Raw genomic sequence first — 18136 nt, 5'->3', positions numbered from 1 at the left:
TATGAATCGACTGGTTATTGAATTTTTTAAATCGGTTTATCCATACGTCCGAAATTGTCGACGAAAAATTGTTCCACACATACACACTCACACATCCCTCTTTTCTGAGGTATACCAAAATGTTCAGTAACCTCTAAAACATGAAGATATGCAAAAAAAATATTTTCGTTTTTTGGCCCATTACAATAACTTACCCTACAAGAAATTGATGAAAATAATTAAAATTGATATAAAACATTGGATTTTTGCAATTTGAAAATTATTTGCAATCTTTTTGAAACTGTTCAGTTCAAGCCTCTACGAAAATTCTAATTGTAAGATGTGATATAAAATGCTTAGCCCTCCTTTGGCAAAAGAAGATAACAGAGATTATAAACAAGAGCTCACAATTTCTTGTTATTATGTGAGCTTTAAAGAATAATAAATTGGCATCATGTAAATTTTAATATTTTGTTAGATTTAGCCTTTGTGTTAATTATCGTTGGGAATGAATGATGGTATAATTAAACTTAAATTTGTATTTGATTATAGTTAAAATATATTTGTCATTTATAATAAAACGCATAAAATTTTCGAATAATATGCATAGACAAGTCGTCACTATACCCAGATGGCTCTTTATAAAGTACTGGAAATCAGCATTAGAAAAGAGATATACAGAGGTATTCAAAAGTACAAAAATAGGGTGTGCTAATATCTTAATAACCCAGCAAAAAAATGTTGAAAAATGATAACCCAGCAAAAAAAATGAAAAAATACATTATAAAATGCGATATTCTACTAGTAAGCAGATATTCGTTTTCTCTATCATTTTAATTTGAAATTTTCAACACTGTAAAAAACTGCATCACTGGATGTATTTCTTAGATTTATTAGATGTCTTTCTGAACATTAAGCAAGTAAAATGCGCGTTAGCAAATATAAAATGAAAAGCAGCGGGTATGTCAATTACTTCCGATTTATAAAAATTTACGAATAAAAATAGTTTCGATTTAGATTCGTCACCACTATTTTTGCCGATCATCCTCGATCAGAGCAAAGTGTATGAATGCGTTCGCCTCACCCCGGGATCGGGTTCGCCCCCAAGAATTGGCTTAACGGTGCCATATAGTTTTATCGAGTGAACTTTTCCCGTGTTTCTACACTTGTTAGTTTTACGAGCTTGTTGAATACCGTCGATGCTCTCACGAGTTTTGTCAACTTCGAACACAATTTGCCACCCTCGACTATTTGTGCACCGCCGAATGAGATCCTGCAAACGTTTATTGCTGTTATAAATGCACGCATACTTTATAAGGACCAATTATACACTTATACTCATTATATATATATATATTAATAGTCTTGAATTTGATGTTGATATAATATATTTTATTTGAGTCTGAAAGTCAGGCGTTACATCAATAAAAATAGTATGAGCGTTTTTAGAAATTTATTTAAAATTCATATGTTTCGCCTAGCATCTTAGACTTCATTCAGTGGAAATCAATATAACTATAAAAATTAAAATTATATGAATAATATGTAAGAAATTTCATAGAACAACAATAATAATAATAATAAACAGATGAAAACATTATTACTCCATGGTATGAGGGAATTATTTATTTATGTGTTTTACCACTTGTGATGTTAAAATATATATATATTACTATGGTGCACGGTCCATATGAAGTAATAATGTTTTCATCTGTTATATATATATATTTTTTTTAAATTTTTATTTGGCCTCGCTTACTCTGAGCATTTAGCCACCTACAACATTTGTATTGATTTACATTCTAATTTATATCATTTCAATCTATTTATGTATCCTATTCTATATTCTTCTTAATTTTTCGTATTCTTATTTTCTTCAATTCTTGCTCTTTTTTCAAATTTCTAATTCTATTTAACTTTCAGCTTTATTCCATTTTTTTTCTTCATTCTTCTTTCAAGTTCCAATAGTCCTCTTGTTACTCCTAATTCAATTCAACTATTCGAATTCTGTTAATGCTAATTTTCTTAATTTTTATTCAAATTCTATTTAACAATTAAAATTTTTATTTGATTTCTACACATTTTTTTTTTCATAAATTCTAAGTCATTGACAGGATTTGATCCGAAGATCCCTGTCGTGTGAATCGAACACGCTACCAATGAGCTATGCTCGCCACATCTGTTACATTAGGATACAAAATTGTGTTTTTTATTATTATTATCGTTTTTCTATGAAATTTCTTACATATTATTCATATAATTTTAATTTTTATAGTTATATTGATTGCCACTGAGTAAAGGCTAAGATGCTAGCCGAAACGTATGGATTTTAAATAAATTTCTGAAAACTCTCATACTATTTTTATTGAAAAGGGTAACTCCCGACTTTTAAACTCAATTAATATATATATATATATATATATATATGTATGTATATATATAATATAGGGAAAGACTGGACACAAAGGTCCAATTTCTTGTGTTGTGAACTACATCACAACACAAATCACATATCATATAAACAACTGTCGAACTATGAACAGGAAAATTTTCAATTAGTTCCTGATTTATTGAAATTAAAATTGTTATCTATACCTCTTTACCCTATAAACGGGATAAAAAAACAGCCAGAAGGCAAACAAATCCAATGTCTTATTTTAAATTTTGAAAGCATGTCACAAAATAGTAGCTACATTATTTAATCGTATATAATCAAAATAGCAGCGTAAATAACCTTGATCTAGAATTTCCTAAAAAATATTCATTAGAAGTGTTGGGATAACTATTTAATTCTACCCGTTTAAAATTGCTTGTTTGAACTGATGTGTGAAACGCCTGATCGCACAGCTAATACATAGCTTTTTGATAGTTTTTACCACTAATTCATACGAATACAGACCTCTAACATAGCATTACCATTATATACTTATTTTATCCAAAAATTGGCCCCTAAATGTTGGCCAATTTGCAGTTTGCGTATGTGACACTGCTGTATCCAATTACGCTATATTTACTTTTAATATATCAATATTTGCATTCTGTATTTAAATAAACTTATTTATAGAATTTTATGATATGAGTGGAACGAATATTAATTGTTTAATATGAACAAAACAGCACTCAGATTTTTTTTATCACAACTTTATTTTATTATTACAAACGTTTCGAGACTAAGGTGTGCCTCATCATCAGTGTAATTTCAATAACAGTTATTTATTACTAAACATTCTTTTTAATATTTTATTTAAAACTAAATTTGGACTTTTTCATATAAAACATCAACTATACCTTGCATTGGCAAGTGACTTTCCCGCTTTCTTTACGTGTACAATCGATTTGATTCTGCGATTTGGATAAACAGATATCAACGAGTTCTGATATCAATTTCTACTTGAAAACGTGGATCAAAATATTTTACGAAGTAAAATCTCAAAGTAAAATATCTCAAACGAAACATCCCTATTCATTTTTTATTTGTCGATGTTTTTACAACCGCTGGTACAGAGCGAATTCGTTAAGATTATTTTTAATAAAAGGGTCCAGTGCAAATGCAGTCAAAAGGCTTGTTATACTAGTTTAAGTCAATGATAAATATGCGATCTGAATTGGCGGTTCCTTGGTGCGCTTATCTGCCCGGGGTAATGGACCGTGGCGGACGGTGGTGGACGGTGGCGGACGCTGCCGGACCCTGATTCTCTTAGAGGGCGGCGGCGGGAGACAAGCCGTAGTTCGGCGCAAAAAACAAAGCCGTCGGCGAAATGGCTCTCGCGAACTCTCTGTAATTATATTACCTATTAGGATAGACGCCAAAACATACATATTTACAATTGCAGCAGTGTTTTCGACTTCGACAACAACATGTCCTAAACTTTATTATTGAAAGTTTTTAATTAATCAAAAATGTAATAATAAGTCCGTTGTTGCCTGAATATAAAAAGTAAAAAATGTATATGGATATAATTTATCAAATGCATCAACTTTTTTTTATTTGCTTTTTAAATTACAAGCTGTCTTATAATCGAAAAAACATTCCGTAATTATTATGAGATTTCGCATAACTATAATGTTGTTTGCGGGTAAAAAGGTCAATCATCGATATCTCAAAAACAAATAAAGCTAGCTGTAAGTGGAATTCTGTCTTAAGGCAATTAAGGCATCGTGTCTTAAGGCAAATTGCTGGAACTTTCCGTACCAAAAATTATTATTTTTTAAAAACGAATAACATTTTTGAAAAAAGTTTACTTCGAAAAAATTAGATTTTTGAGAAACTATAAATTTGACAAAAAATTACTTTTTTTTGAAAAAAAAATTCTTCATTTCGACATATTTTGGAAATTCTGAACTTTTTTTTAAAGCAATCGTACTGCTTGAACTGCATAGAGACGAAATGTCAAAGTGCCGCGCCGCCGTCTAACGCATAAGCATTGGTACGGAACCCATAGAAATGTAAAAAAAATTATACTTATTGTTAAAATCTCTATAAAATATCTGATAATTTAATGTGCATATGTCTAATGATCATTTTTGACCGCCAAATGGCATTTTTATTTACTTTTTTCATTTGATCTCCGAAACCGCTGGACCTGCCTTCATGAAAATCTGATCAATTCTTCATCGTGTCAATACAAATAAAATGTTTTTTGAATTATTAAAATCGGAGGCTCCGTTCTCTTAAAAACTGAGTTACCATTTTTGGCACTTTTTGCCCCGTATCTTCGGAACGGCTAGACCTGCCTTTGCCAAAAACTAATCAACACGTCTCCTTATCAATACGAATCAAATGTATTTTGAATTATTCAAATCGGTTGATCGGTGTTCCCGAAATCGTCGACAAAAATTTGTATCAGCACATACATACATACACGCACACACACACATACACACACATACATAAATTTTTTCTAAGGTATGCCAAAATATTCAGAAACCTCTGAAACGTAAAAATATATAAAAATTTTCGTTTTCAATTTTTTTGCGATTATTATAACTTGGCCTATGAGAAGTTAATGAATGAAGTTTTAGAAGTTAAATAGTCTTTGACATAAACAAAGTCTGCTTGTTCTTTGTACTAACCTTTGTTCTTGTTCTTTGTATTATACGTATATTATAATATACGTATAATATATAGTATAATATACGTATATTATAATTCATAAAATTTATAAGTATATTATAATTTATAAAACGGTAAAATATATATGGAAAAAATAACGGTATAATTTATACCGTTATTTTTTTGATATCTATTTTACCATTTTATAAATTATTAACTTCTCGTAGGGTAAGTTATAGTAATCGCAAAAAAATCGAAAATAAAAATGTTTATATATCTTTACGTTTCAGAGGTTTCTGAATATTTTGGCGTACCTTGGAAAGAATAGATGTGCGTGTGTGTGTGTGTGCAGATACAAACTTTCGTCGGCAATTTCGAGAACACCAATCAACCGATTTGAATAATTCAAAAAACATTAGATTCGTATTGATAAGGATACGTGCTGGTTAGTTTTGGGCAAAATCAGGTCTAGCCGTTCCGAAGATACGAGGCAAAATGTGCCAAAAACGGTAACTCAGTTTTTAAGAGAATGGAGTGTCCGATTTTAATTTTTTTTATTCATTTATTATTATACAGCAATCAGAACAGTAATTACATTCTATGAGCTGCTTTGCTTATGTATATAAACCAAAAAGAATAAACTAATTAAGAATAAATAAAGATAATAACATAAGAATAGTAACTAATAATAATAATATCATATAATAATAGTAAATAATAAAATAATATAATAATACTACAAAAAAGCATTAAACTATCTAACATATTTAGATGATTTACTATAAAAAATATAGAAATTGTTCCATTAAATTATCCATTGGTGATTTACGCTTGAGCTTCCTGGAATGTGGTATCTCAAGCAGTTGTGCAACTATTTTATTTGGATGGGCTCCGAGTTTAATAATTCAGAAAAGTTTTTAATTGTATTGACAAGATGAAAAACTGATTACATTTTTGGGAAGGCAGGTCCAGCAGTTATGGACTCTCAATAAAAATAATTTTAAAAAATGTCACATGCGGTCAAAAATGTTTATTGGACATATGTACATCAAATTATCAGATATTTTATAGAGATTTTAATAATGTGTACACATTTTGTGTAAATTGTTTTGAATTCCGCACCAAGATTTTTAATTACGGTACGGGAAGTTCCAGCAATTTGCCTCAAGGCACGATGCCATCATGCACCCCACTAGTTAATTAAATCAATTTATAAAACTATACTGTATTTTCCTGTACGCCAAAGGCTCAGAGACAGCAGTGAATCGCATAAGCCGCGTTTCGGCGAACGGTATTGCACTCACATCGTCACATCGCGAACCGCGAGTCTTCCCGGCGCACGCCTGCCCTGATGGAAACGTTCGAAGTTTGGACGGATGAATTAGCATAAAATACACATTAGCGGATAAACAGCGACAGTGACAGTGAGCTCCTCTCAGAAGAATGAATAAAAAAAGAACAAGTTGAATGGCGGGCGAGGATGATGAAAAAACCTAAGTGACGCGAAGCTCGCCCAGTTAGAAAAAACGCGAAAAAAAACTATCAGTCCGGAAGGAAGAAATGCCTCCCGAGTCCGCTCTTGCTGACAAATATTTATATGCTAATTTTTATGTGCTTCCGCATTTGTTTTTGTTTTATACCACTATAACAGGTATAATAAAACTGATTAACTGTTATTTATAATTACGGGAATGTCACAAACAGTACGATGAAATTTATAATAAGATTTTTTTTATTAATTATGCAATTAGAGAGAAAATATGCATGAATTAATATTATTTATTTTACCTGGTCTATTAATTTATTTAACCCTTCACTGCATCGCTTTGCATATCAAGTTTGAATGGGATATCCTTTATTTGTGTATGCAAAATTGTCATTATATTTCAAATTAAAAAACTCAGTTGAACGCGTATGTAATGTGATAAAAACTCGAAATCAAGTACAAGTGTTAATTAGTCACATTACTTATAATTTCTTTCGAAATGTTCTATATGACTTTATTATATCATTAATATACAAGTTGCTAAATCTATAGTGAAGTTAAATTTATCTAGAAAGATTGTAGTATCATAAAGTTGTAAAAATCTATATGATGTATGAAAAAAAAGGCTTATACGATATATGATCAGCATTTTTTTTCAATAAATTCTTTATCTTTTACGTAATGGTACTTTAATTTCCTTTAAACTCCTTATTTTCTTTGCAAAATTAAAAATAATTCAAAAATACATATGTTTGTAATATCTATGGTCACAGTAATGAAAATATGTACCACTGTACCAAATCTAATTCAGCATTGCAACTTTTATATTTACTCGATACACTTATTCCAACTCTGCTGATCAATATTTTTGACAAAATACCATATCAAGGTTATTTAGAGTGTTATATCTGTAAAAAATGCACCCATGAATTTTATATTTTATATATATTTTATGTTTTATGTACTTTAATAATACAACTATTAATTCATAGAATCATTTTAAAATTAAAATACGATACTGAACCTGTTTGTTCCTTGTTCCCTATGGAGTTAGAAGGGACTAAGTTACAATTTTTTGGAAAACAGCAAAAAACACACTTCTAAATTCATGAAAATTCATTCCATTTCATAAAAATCTTATAAAATACGAACCTTTTTTGTATTCTGCTTGTACAGCAATTAGAACTACGTGTTCTAAAAGCTGTTATTCTGACACATTCTAACCTAGACATATTGTACTCAAGAGAATAATCCAGTGGTCACCTGGTCTTATTTTTGTGTTAAATATATATATATATATTGAATGGTAGAGTCTTGGATTTGTGTATATTTTGTAGAGTTTCGAACAGGAATCCAAAAATAATACAAAATAAAAAACAAGAAAAGTTTTAAAAAAAAACAATTTCTTTATTTAATTATTTGTTTATTGTCGACGTTTCGGAACTAGGTACGTTCCATCTTCAGGACATCTGTCAAGAAACATGATCTTGATGAGATTTTAGCAAACAATATGTTTAGGAAAAGAAAATAGATTTTTCTTAAATAATGAATTAAATTGTAAAAAATATAATAATGTACAGAAATATGATAATATGTTCAAAATAAAAATGATAAAAATAAATGAGTGGATTATCAGAACAGGATATTAAACATAATAGAAAATTTTTTTGAAAGTTATGGAAATTTTTTAAGAAAAGGTTAATGACAAAGTTGAATTAATTACCTGTATGTTTGAATATTTGTTAGCACTTTTTCACTAAACAAGCTTTTTTAACAAAAATGATTTTGTGAGTTAATTTTCCGCCGAATAATTAGATTTTGTAAATCAAAATTACTAAAAATTTGTCTTTTTTAAAATTATTATTTGAAAACACAAATAATATTGTTCTCTGGATGTTGTTCGATTGGCTTTCGAAAATTAACTAAATGAAACTGGTGTGCCCTTTGTAACACGTGTAAACACTTGAACGAGAGATGTGAGATTGTATGTGTGTGTTTTTATATGTCAGGGTGTGAATACTTAAATTGTTGATCTTAAAAGGAAGTCGATATTAATTGTTTGTCAAAAAGTGTAAAAAATTTAAATATGAATCATGTAATAGGTTGTGATCTGATCTAATGTTGACACTGTTAGAAACATTTATGAGGATGAGACAACTCTCCGCGAATAACCTTCTAAAGATGCAACTTTCGTGATATAAAATCTTTGGAGTGAAATTAAATGAATGGGCGTTTTCTATAGAGTGTTGTACTAGGGTACTTTTGAAATTTGTTTCTAACTAAATAATGTTTCTAACAGTGTCAACATTAGATCAGATCACAACCTATTACATGATTCATATTTAAATGTTTTACACTTTTGACAAACAATTAATATCGACTTCCTTTTAAGATCAACAATTTAAGTATTCACACCCTGACATATAAAAACACACACATACAATCTCACATCTCTCGTTCAAGTGTTTACACGTGTTACAAAGGGCACACCAGTTTCATTTAGTTAATTTTCGAAAGCCAATCGAACAACATCCAGAGAACAATATTATTTGTGTTTTCAAATAATAATTTTAAAAAAGACAAATTTTTTAGTAATTTTGATTTACAAAATCTAATTATTCGGCGGAAAATTAACTCACAAAATCATTTTTGTTAAAAAAGCTTGTTTAGTGAAAAAGTGCTAACAAATATTCAAACATACAGGTAATTAATTCAACTTTGTCATTAACCTTTTCTTAAAAAATTTCCATAACTTTCAAAAAAATTTTCTATTATGTTTAATATCCTGTTCTGATAATCCACTCATTTATTTTTATCATTTTTATTTTGAACATATTATCATATTTCTGTACATTATTATATTTTTTACAATTTAATTCATTATTTAAGAAAAATCTATTTTCTTTTCCTAAACATATTGTTTGCTAAAATCTCATCAAGATCATGTTTCTTGACAGATGTCCTGAAGATGGAACGTACCTAGTTCCGAAACGTCGACAATAAACAAATAATTAAATAAAGAAATTGTTTTTTTTTTTAAAACTTTTCTTGTTTTTTATTTTGTATTATTTTTGGATTCCTGTTCGAAACTCTACAAAATATATATATATATATATATATATATATATTGTTGGGCGCCGATTAGCTCTTCTCTTCATCAACCAACTTTGTTAGGTGTTATAATAAATATCATAATAAGTTCAAATTAGGCGCGTCGATTTCGACATCCGAAAATCACGTGTGCCTAAGCGACTTTTTTAACTTTGACCCATACAAATCGATCCGCTCTAATATATGTATTGTTGTGGCAACCCCAACGCTGCCAGCAATTAATGTTGTGCACCCTTGAGCTAACAACAAATATGTTGAGATCCCAACACTGGTATCAAATGTTGTGGATTCGCCGTTGCCAACAATTATGTTGCGTCACGCCAACGATGTCAACATTTATAATTAGGTTCTTCTGCTACTAACATTAAGCCTTTATCACTGTGAAAATATTTAATTAAACATTTGAAGACGTTTATTAACTTTATTTACTTCATTATTCGGTTACACTTGAGTACAACTTAATACACAATTAATATATTGAAGTGAAGACTGAGTGATTGAAAACTAGATTAAGAATGAACGGCTATTTCATCATCTCAGGGCTTTTATAACCTTCCCAAGATGACGTAATCACCTTTTAGAAATGTTCGTTAAGTATGAATCATTCTGTTTATTTTAGATGTAATTTGTGGTTACAGTCATCGCAGAAACCGTTAACTGGCTTGCACGTGCGCTTATCTCTGCAACAATGTTGCAAGGCTATGTGTCATGCTAACTGCGTTGTTTATATTGACTGTTATTTATAATATTATTTATAATTATTACAAAGGGGTGGCAGCACTAGAGTATATATAGCCGTTTTCCAGCTAAAATTGTATTGAGATCTATAACCTCAAAAAAAAATGACATAATATCGCCGCATGTCGGTCAAGGCGAGGATCTAACCATCGAACCCGGAACTAGTTGTGCTAGCCCAAGTCCGAACCGATTACGCCACCGCTGGACCAAAAATTAAATTCTGTCAAAATTTTAAAATACATATTTGTTTTATAATAATAATTTTTTTGAAATGTGAATCTCAAACTCGATTTTTATCAGAAGACGTGGCAAACATTCCGTGTATAATTAATAGTAAGTAATATGTGCGGAATCAGTGATGATCTTAAGTTACAAATATCTGAGGCATTTCATGCGTTATAACAAGTATCCGTCTCAAAACGTTGATGTATACGAGGATCAGCAATAATACGAGGCTGCAACCATCCATTCTATCTTTTTCGCCTTACGGAAAATTCTGTTTCTGTCAAATGATTTATTGCCGTCCTATCTGCCGTGATCTAAGGCGGTTCGGTCTCGTTCGCTCGTCTGGGTGGAAGCGATACTTGTGTCCTTATCGTTCGTCCCGCCGTCGTACTTGGCATCGCGGGCTTTGTGCCGACTCCCGCGAACACACAAAGATATCTCTCATTCGACTATCGTTAGCATATGATGACAATTGATAAATTTGCCACTTCTGGTTCCTTCTTACAAAATGACGCGGACTGCTCAGCATGAATCACACGAACAGTATCAATCAAAATCTTCATAAGCCGCTAGCTAATCTGCGAAAAGAAACTTTCATAAGCATTTTTATGTACTGGGATAAATTATAGATAAATATTGTAGTGCTATCCACCCCTTTGCAATAATTATAAATAATATTATAAATTCTATATAACAGTCAATATGAAAGACGCAATATATACGTTGCTGACTCACGGCTCATAAGCTTGCAACATTGTATGTATGCAAAGATTGTATCAGAGATAAGACGCACGTGCAGTCAGAATAACGGTCTGTAACCGCAATTGCGTCTAAAATAAACAGTTGAATCATTCATAACGAACATTTCTGGAAGGATGGTTACTTCATCATCATAGGTTATAAAAGCTAGAGGATGACGGAACCAACGGTTCATTCTAGTGTAGTCGCCAAACAGTTCACATCAGTCTTATTTCAAAATATTAATTGTGTATTAAATTGTAATCAAGTGTAACCGAATAATGAAGTAAATAAAGTTAATAAACGTCTTCAAATGTTTAATTAAATATTTTCACAGTGGTAAAAGGCTTAATGTTAGCAGCAGAAGAACCTAATTATAAATGTTGACATCATTGGCGTGACGCAACATAATTGTTGGCAACGGATCCACAACATAATTTGTTGTTAGCCCAAGGGTGCCCAACAATATATATGCGCATATGGCTTATTATTGCTACTGGTTCCTTGCCCATGGTATACAAGTGCCACTGTTTTAGCTCAAAGTCAAACACTGTGAAATGTTTTAATTTGTAATTAATAACTTGTTCCAACTTTATAAAATTTTATGTCAAAATATGTTTTGACAAAAATAACTATTATGACATGTCATCCGCATTTGTTCAGGTCCGGTGTCCAGTCTACTTTGATCCCTTATCAGTCCGCGCTCAGCGTTGACGTCAAACCTATTTGCAGTTGATCGGAAACACGTGGTACTTAATTGTGTGTAATTGTAGAGGAGTTGTAGATATATTGTTCATCTTTTGGTGCGACTGGTACTACTGATGCTAACTAGCTAGCTGTGATCAAAGTCTTGGCATACTGGATAGTTAGGCTGGTGGTAAGAGCTAATTATTGTGCCCGTGATGACCCGAGATCTGGACATACTGGAATGGTATGTCCAGAAAATAATTAAAATTCAATATCAAAAATAGAGGTAACATATTGTTTGGAAAAGAGTATACATAAATATGATAAAGTTTTTGATTTATATAGTTTTGGAGTGACATAGTGCAGTGGTCGGGTCTCCGACTTTACAACCTAAAGGTTCCGGATTCAAATCCGCGTATTATAAAATCTAGTATCACGCAGTAGTGATATCGATTTTCACAAAATATAGTTCAAAAATATGTTTCCAAGTAAAAGTAGATCTTCTGGTCATTATTGCAGTGCAAAATAAGTAGGTAACTTGTGGTGCATGCCATTGTTCCTTTAGACATATTTCTGGAACTTCCCGCACCGTAATTGAACATTATATAATAATATAATATAATAAGAACATAAGTCAGTGATTTCCAAACTTTTTTGCACCATGCCTCCTGCTCTAATAAAAAAAATGTTGCGCCTCCCCTTTAATTTTTTTAACAATTTAATTTTATAAATTACTCAACAGATATCAGACTACAAATTAATACTCAATATTATGTAAAAATATGCAAATATTATGTAATAGTATTCTGGAAATACAAACAACTTATGTGTATGTTTACAAGAAATTTGCTCATTTTTTTTAAGTTAGATTTTTTTTATATTATTGAATTATTTTCAAAATCGTTTTTCTATTAATTTGAAAATTTTTGAAAATATTCGTTTTTTTAATTTTTCAATATTTAAATTTCAATATTGAAAATGATGAAAAATTTCGAAAATTTTAATTTTTTGAATCTTCAATTTTTTTGACTTGATTTGTTGACGAAACTATTGTAAATGCATTTTTTGCACAACGTTTACACAAGCAAAAGGTTTTTTGAATTAATCTAATCGGATGATTCGATCTCTCAAAAACTGCATGACCATTTTTACATCCTTCATTCGCACTCCATTCTTCCGAAACGGCTACATATTTTCGAAACGTGCCCTTTTGCAAAACGCCTTGCGGTCGAGTACGAACCGAATGTTTTTTCAATCATACAAAACGATTATTCCATTCTGTCGAAAATGTCGAATATATTTGTTTGAGCCATATTAATAAACTTCAAGTTTATAAATCTTGGGACAGAACTAAAAAAAATGACATAAAATGTGCACACATTATTAAAATATCTATAAAATATCTGATAATTTGATGTGCATATGTCTAATAAACATTTTTGACCGCCAAATGGCATTTTTTTATCTTATTTTTATTAAGAGTCTATAATCTCTCGATCTGCCTTTCCAAAAATTGTTTTTTGAACTATTCAAATCGGACGCTCCGTTCTCTCAAAAACTGATTTACAACGTTTGACACTTTTTTCCCGTATCTTCGAAACGGCTAGACCTGCCTTTGGCAAAAACTAATCAGCACGTTTCCTTATCAATACGAATCGAATGTTTTTTGAAATATTCAAATCGGTTGATCCGTGTTTCCAAACTCGTCAACGAAAATTTGTATCCGCACACACACACATCTATTTTTTCAAATGTATGCCAAAACGTTCAAAAACCTTTGAAACGTGAAGATATATAAAACTTTTCATTTTTGATTATTTTGCGATTACTATAACTTACCCAACGTGAATTAAAAAAAATACACAAGTACATAAAATCATCGGATTAATTAAGTTAATCATCCGATTAAATTAATTCACAAAACATTTTGCTTGAGTAGACGGTGTGTAAAAAATGCTTTTACAAAAAAAATCAAAGTTTCAAAAAATTCAAATTCTCGAAATTTTTCTTAATTTTCAAAGAAAACTAAATTTTAAAAAATTTCAAAAAATTAAAATTAAAAAAAACGACTTCTTAAAAAAAAATTCAAAAAAAATCGAATATATTCAACAATTTCGAAATTCTCAAAAAATTTAAAAAAAATTCAAAACTTTTCAAATTCTAGATTCTAATCTAATCTAAAAAAAAATCTAAATTTCGAAGATTTCTAAATTATCAAAAAATCTAATTAAAAAAATGAACAAATTTCTTATAAACATACACATAAGCTGTTTGTAGAATACGGTTGTCGTCCAATTTCAAAAGCACTTGTAAGTTTATAGTGTGTATTTATAATAAATAATCTATTTAAAATTAGGGATCGTTCAAGTATTACGTAAGCAGATTTATTACAATTATTTACCACCCCCCCCCTTCCCTTTGTCAGCAAAAGTAAGCAAACTTCTTACCCAAAATAAGCAAAATAAGCAAATCAATGACCCCCCCACCCCCCTATAGTGCTTACGTAATACTTGAACGGCCCCTTATTCAAAACAATTATTAATTATTTTCATTCCCCGAATGTTTAATTACGGTACGGCAAGTTCCAGCAATTTGCCTTAAGGTTTGCCCACTAGTTTGAAAAGAATTTGATAAATCATTTTAAAGTTATTACAATTAAACATCACCATTTTCCTACCTAAGTTCCCGACACGGGGTAAATAAAAATATGTCAGAATTAGCGATCCATATAATTAATTTCAAGACAAATTCTTAATAGCTAAAGATATTTTTATAAATAACTACGCACAAGAAACTGTTTTCTCTCTTTCTACTTACAGAAACTTACTTATTTAAATCAGATATGCAAACTACAAAATTGCACAAAATAAAAAATGAAGACATAGGCATTTATTACAAATTCGATTTCGTAGATCGTAGTGAAATCTAAAAATAATCTGTTCCTATGTTTCGAGATAGTAAACAGTGTTATAGGAGTTTGTTGGACGTTTTAAATGTACGTTGAAATAACACCCAAGGGAGCGCTATCTGATCCCGCACCGTAATCTCTGCCCGGAGACACAATACAACTTTAACACGAGATAAAGTAAAAGGCAATTCGGCAACTATTACATATTGTTTATTTAAATCATGGCTAATGCTAGAAGTGTTGAAATACATTTTCTTTTCAACAAATAATAGATGACATTGTATTGTGTATTTTTCTCCAGGATGCTTATGAATTATTTTGTTCTTGCTTTGTTCCATTAAAAATACGTTCTTCAGCACCAGGAGGAATCTTAACTATTGGTCGAGGTGGAAGACAACTCTCTAAAGCCGAAACCATTTCTGGAGGAATAACGTTAGGGAAATTTACTAAAAAGTGCACAACAAGTTGTCCTTTCAAATGCGGTTTTTTGTGATGTGGCATTCCCTCATTTATAACGTACTTCACATCACCATGTTTTATGACTTCTCCAGGCAAGCATGTTAAAACTATATTACGTTCGTCTAGAGTTTTTACCAGTTTTTGGAATCCACAAAGAGCCTCTACGACTTGGATTTTAATTAAATGAATCAAATCACTTCCGAAACGCCTGAAATTTTTATGTTTTATTTCTTCAAGAACGATTATTAGATCTCCTGGATATAGTTCTGGTTCTTGATCACCCTCACCAGCTAATACAATTTTCTGGCCATCAGTCATACCTTTGTCAACATGGACTTCTAATAATTTTTTTTCTTTGGTGGTTTTGCGACCTAGGCATTGCTTACAGCAACCTTCAGGTATAATAAATATTCCGCAGCCCAAACATTCTCTGCAAATAGACTCAAACGGATCTGTCTTTCCTGGTAGCTTGCCAGTACCGCGACAAGTTGTGCATTGTTCCAGTGATTTTTTTCTCCTACCCCGACCTTCACATTTGTCACAGATAACACTCTTTTCGAAAACTATTTTTTTTGTCTTTCCATTGTAAAGCTCATCTAAAGACACAGGCAACTGATGAATGACATCTTTGCCACGACGCTCACGGCTTCTTTCACCTTGTCCGCCAGAAAATTCTCTTTTAAAAAACCTCTCGAAGAAGTCCATGGGGCTGTTGAATTCTCGACTACCGGATCCGCTTTTTTAAGAGCTTGTTCTCCACCTTGGTCATATATACTTCTCTTGACAGGATCAGAAATAACTCCATAAGCCTGTGCAATAAGTTTAAATCTTTCTCCTTCTACTGGATTTTTGTCAGGGTGATATTTAAGGGCCAATTTTCTATATGCTTTCTTTAAATCTTCAGATGTGCATCCTGGTTTTACACCTAGCACATCATAATATGCAGTTTCCTTCACCATGATTGTTCTAGAAAAGTTATATTACATGTAATGATAGTGAGAAACAACCATGGTCGAATAATTAAAATGACTTACCTTTATTTGAATTAAGTAAATTAGATTCACGACAACTTTATCGAGAGGACTTTACTTTTCATTTGTTTTAAAACGATCTGTATAAAATTTTTGATGTCTAATAGTATTGTCATAGCACAACAAATTTCGTTTTTAGTCGATAGTGTTGCCCAACGGCAAAAAATAAAAACTAGTTGAAACATTTAATTTACTGATCCCTTAGATATGATTTTTTCTCTTACGGCAACATTCTTTCTTTTGCAGGTTATGATAATTTTAATTCACTTTTAGTTTTGATCCTAAACAATATTAGAATATGATATGTTCATAGACGTTTCTCTCTCCTGAATTTTACGTTCAGAAGGAATAGTTAAAGGGTCCCACACTCAGACGTGAGGGCGCTGCTTTTGGCATTGAAATTAATGGCGCAAAATTTGAAATAAAAATTGATGAACTTCAATAATCGAGTATTTGAAACTAAATTCGGTACTATAATCATATTATATTTTGTAATAATATAATATTAACAAAAATATACTAGATAATATTATATAATAATAAATATACAATCGAATCGAAATATAAATCAACAAACGCACTGCCTGTTTCTACACTTTATCTTATTAATATAAATATTTAGTGAATAATGCATTATAGTTTAGTTCATTACATCGTCTGTAATTCTTAACTCTTTTCTTTTCCCTTAGGGTGATGATCTGCCTGTATACAAGTAACAGTTATTATTAAAATAAATCGAAAAAAACTTACTTTTGGCTGTTCAAAAGCTATTCGCTCTACAAATCGTGTTAATGTTGGGCGCTGACTCAATGCAATAATGGAAACTTGTTCGTAACTTCATCTTTCTCCCTTTGGACCCAACCTCAAAATCAGTATAGTTTAGCTGTATGACGACTGTCACTACATCGTACCCTGTCTTTCGTTTTCTACATACATTATTGTCCTTTGTTTCTATTCTTTATAGAGATATTTTTCAAATTTAGCATTCTTTCAGATAATCAACCTCAGTTTGCAGTAGTATTTATTATTCCGTAAAGGTTATTTTGACTACGTTGTTTGTTAAACTTTGAATTTTTTTAATGTACTGTAAAAATAGTGCAATTTTAAAGAAACCAGTTTTGCGCAATTTGACGAAACTAAAGAAATGAGAAATATATATATATATATATATATATATATATATATATATAAAGCGAAAAGTAGTATTGGTTCAGATACAGTGGTTGGTTCAATACATGTATGTATTTCATGTGTTGTTTTGCGTATATATACATATATATTATACTATGTTATAATTTTTTTATATAATAACTTGTTCCATTACAAATATCGTTTTATAGTTAATTTTATACTTTTTCTTAATGAATTTCTCTTCATCACATATTTTTTCATTTTTACATTGTCTATCATGGTTTTATTATGTTTCTATATTTTTATTTTTATCCACATATGTTTAACCGTTTGATTATGGTTTGTTTCCACATGCTACATTTTTCTATGTTCCTACTGCGTATGATCGCCGAGGAAATTTTCGTAATATGAAACCACTAAAAATCTCTCTATCCCGTTCTCTCATCCAATGACGATACAGTTTCCACAATTTTCCGCAAACACGTACGCACACATTTTACATGTTACACATACTCCAAGGTAACAACATGTTCGTTTTTTATAATAAAATACATTATTTATTTTTATGTTTATTTTAATTTTACAATTAT

The 18136-nt window shown here is 30.6% G+C and overlaps 1 pseudogene; it reads right to left on the bottom strand.

Moving 5' to 3' along the window:
* Positions 1-15231: 15231 nt before the first annotated feature.
* On the bottom strand, positions 15232-16343 carry LOC113367636 (annotated as a pseudogene).
* Positions 16344-18136: the final 1793 nt, after the last annotated feature.

The sequence above is a fragment of the Ctenocephalides felis genome, unplaced genomic scaffold, assembly GCF_003426905.1.
Source record: "Ctenocephalides felis isolate EL2017-DRISC unplaced genomic scaffold, ASM342690v1 CF-g0.4_SCAFFOLD_00719, whole genome shotgun sequence".
Taxonomy (NCBI): Eukaryota; Metazoa; Arthropoda; class Insecta; order Siphonaptera; family Pulicidae; genus Ctenocephalides; species Ctenocephalides felis.
This window is presented reverse-complemented; position numbering and strand designations above follow the sequence as displayed.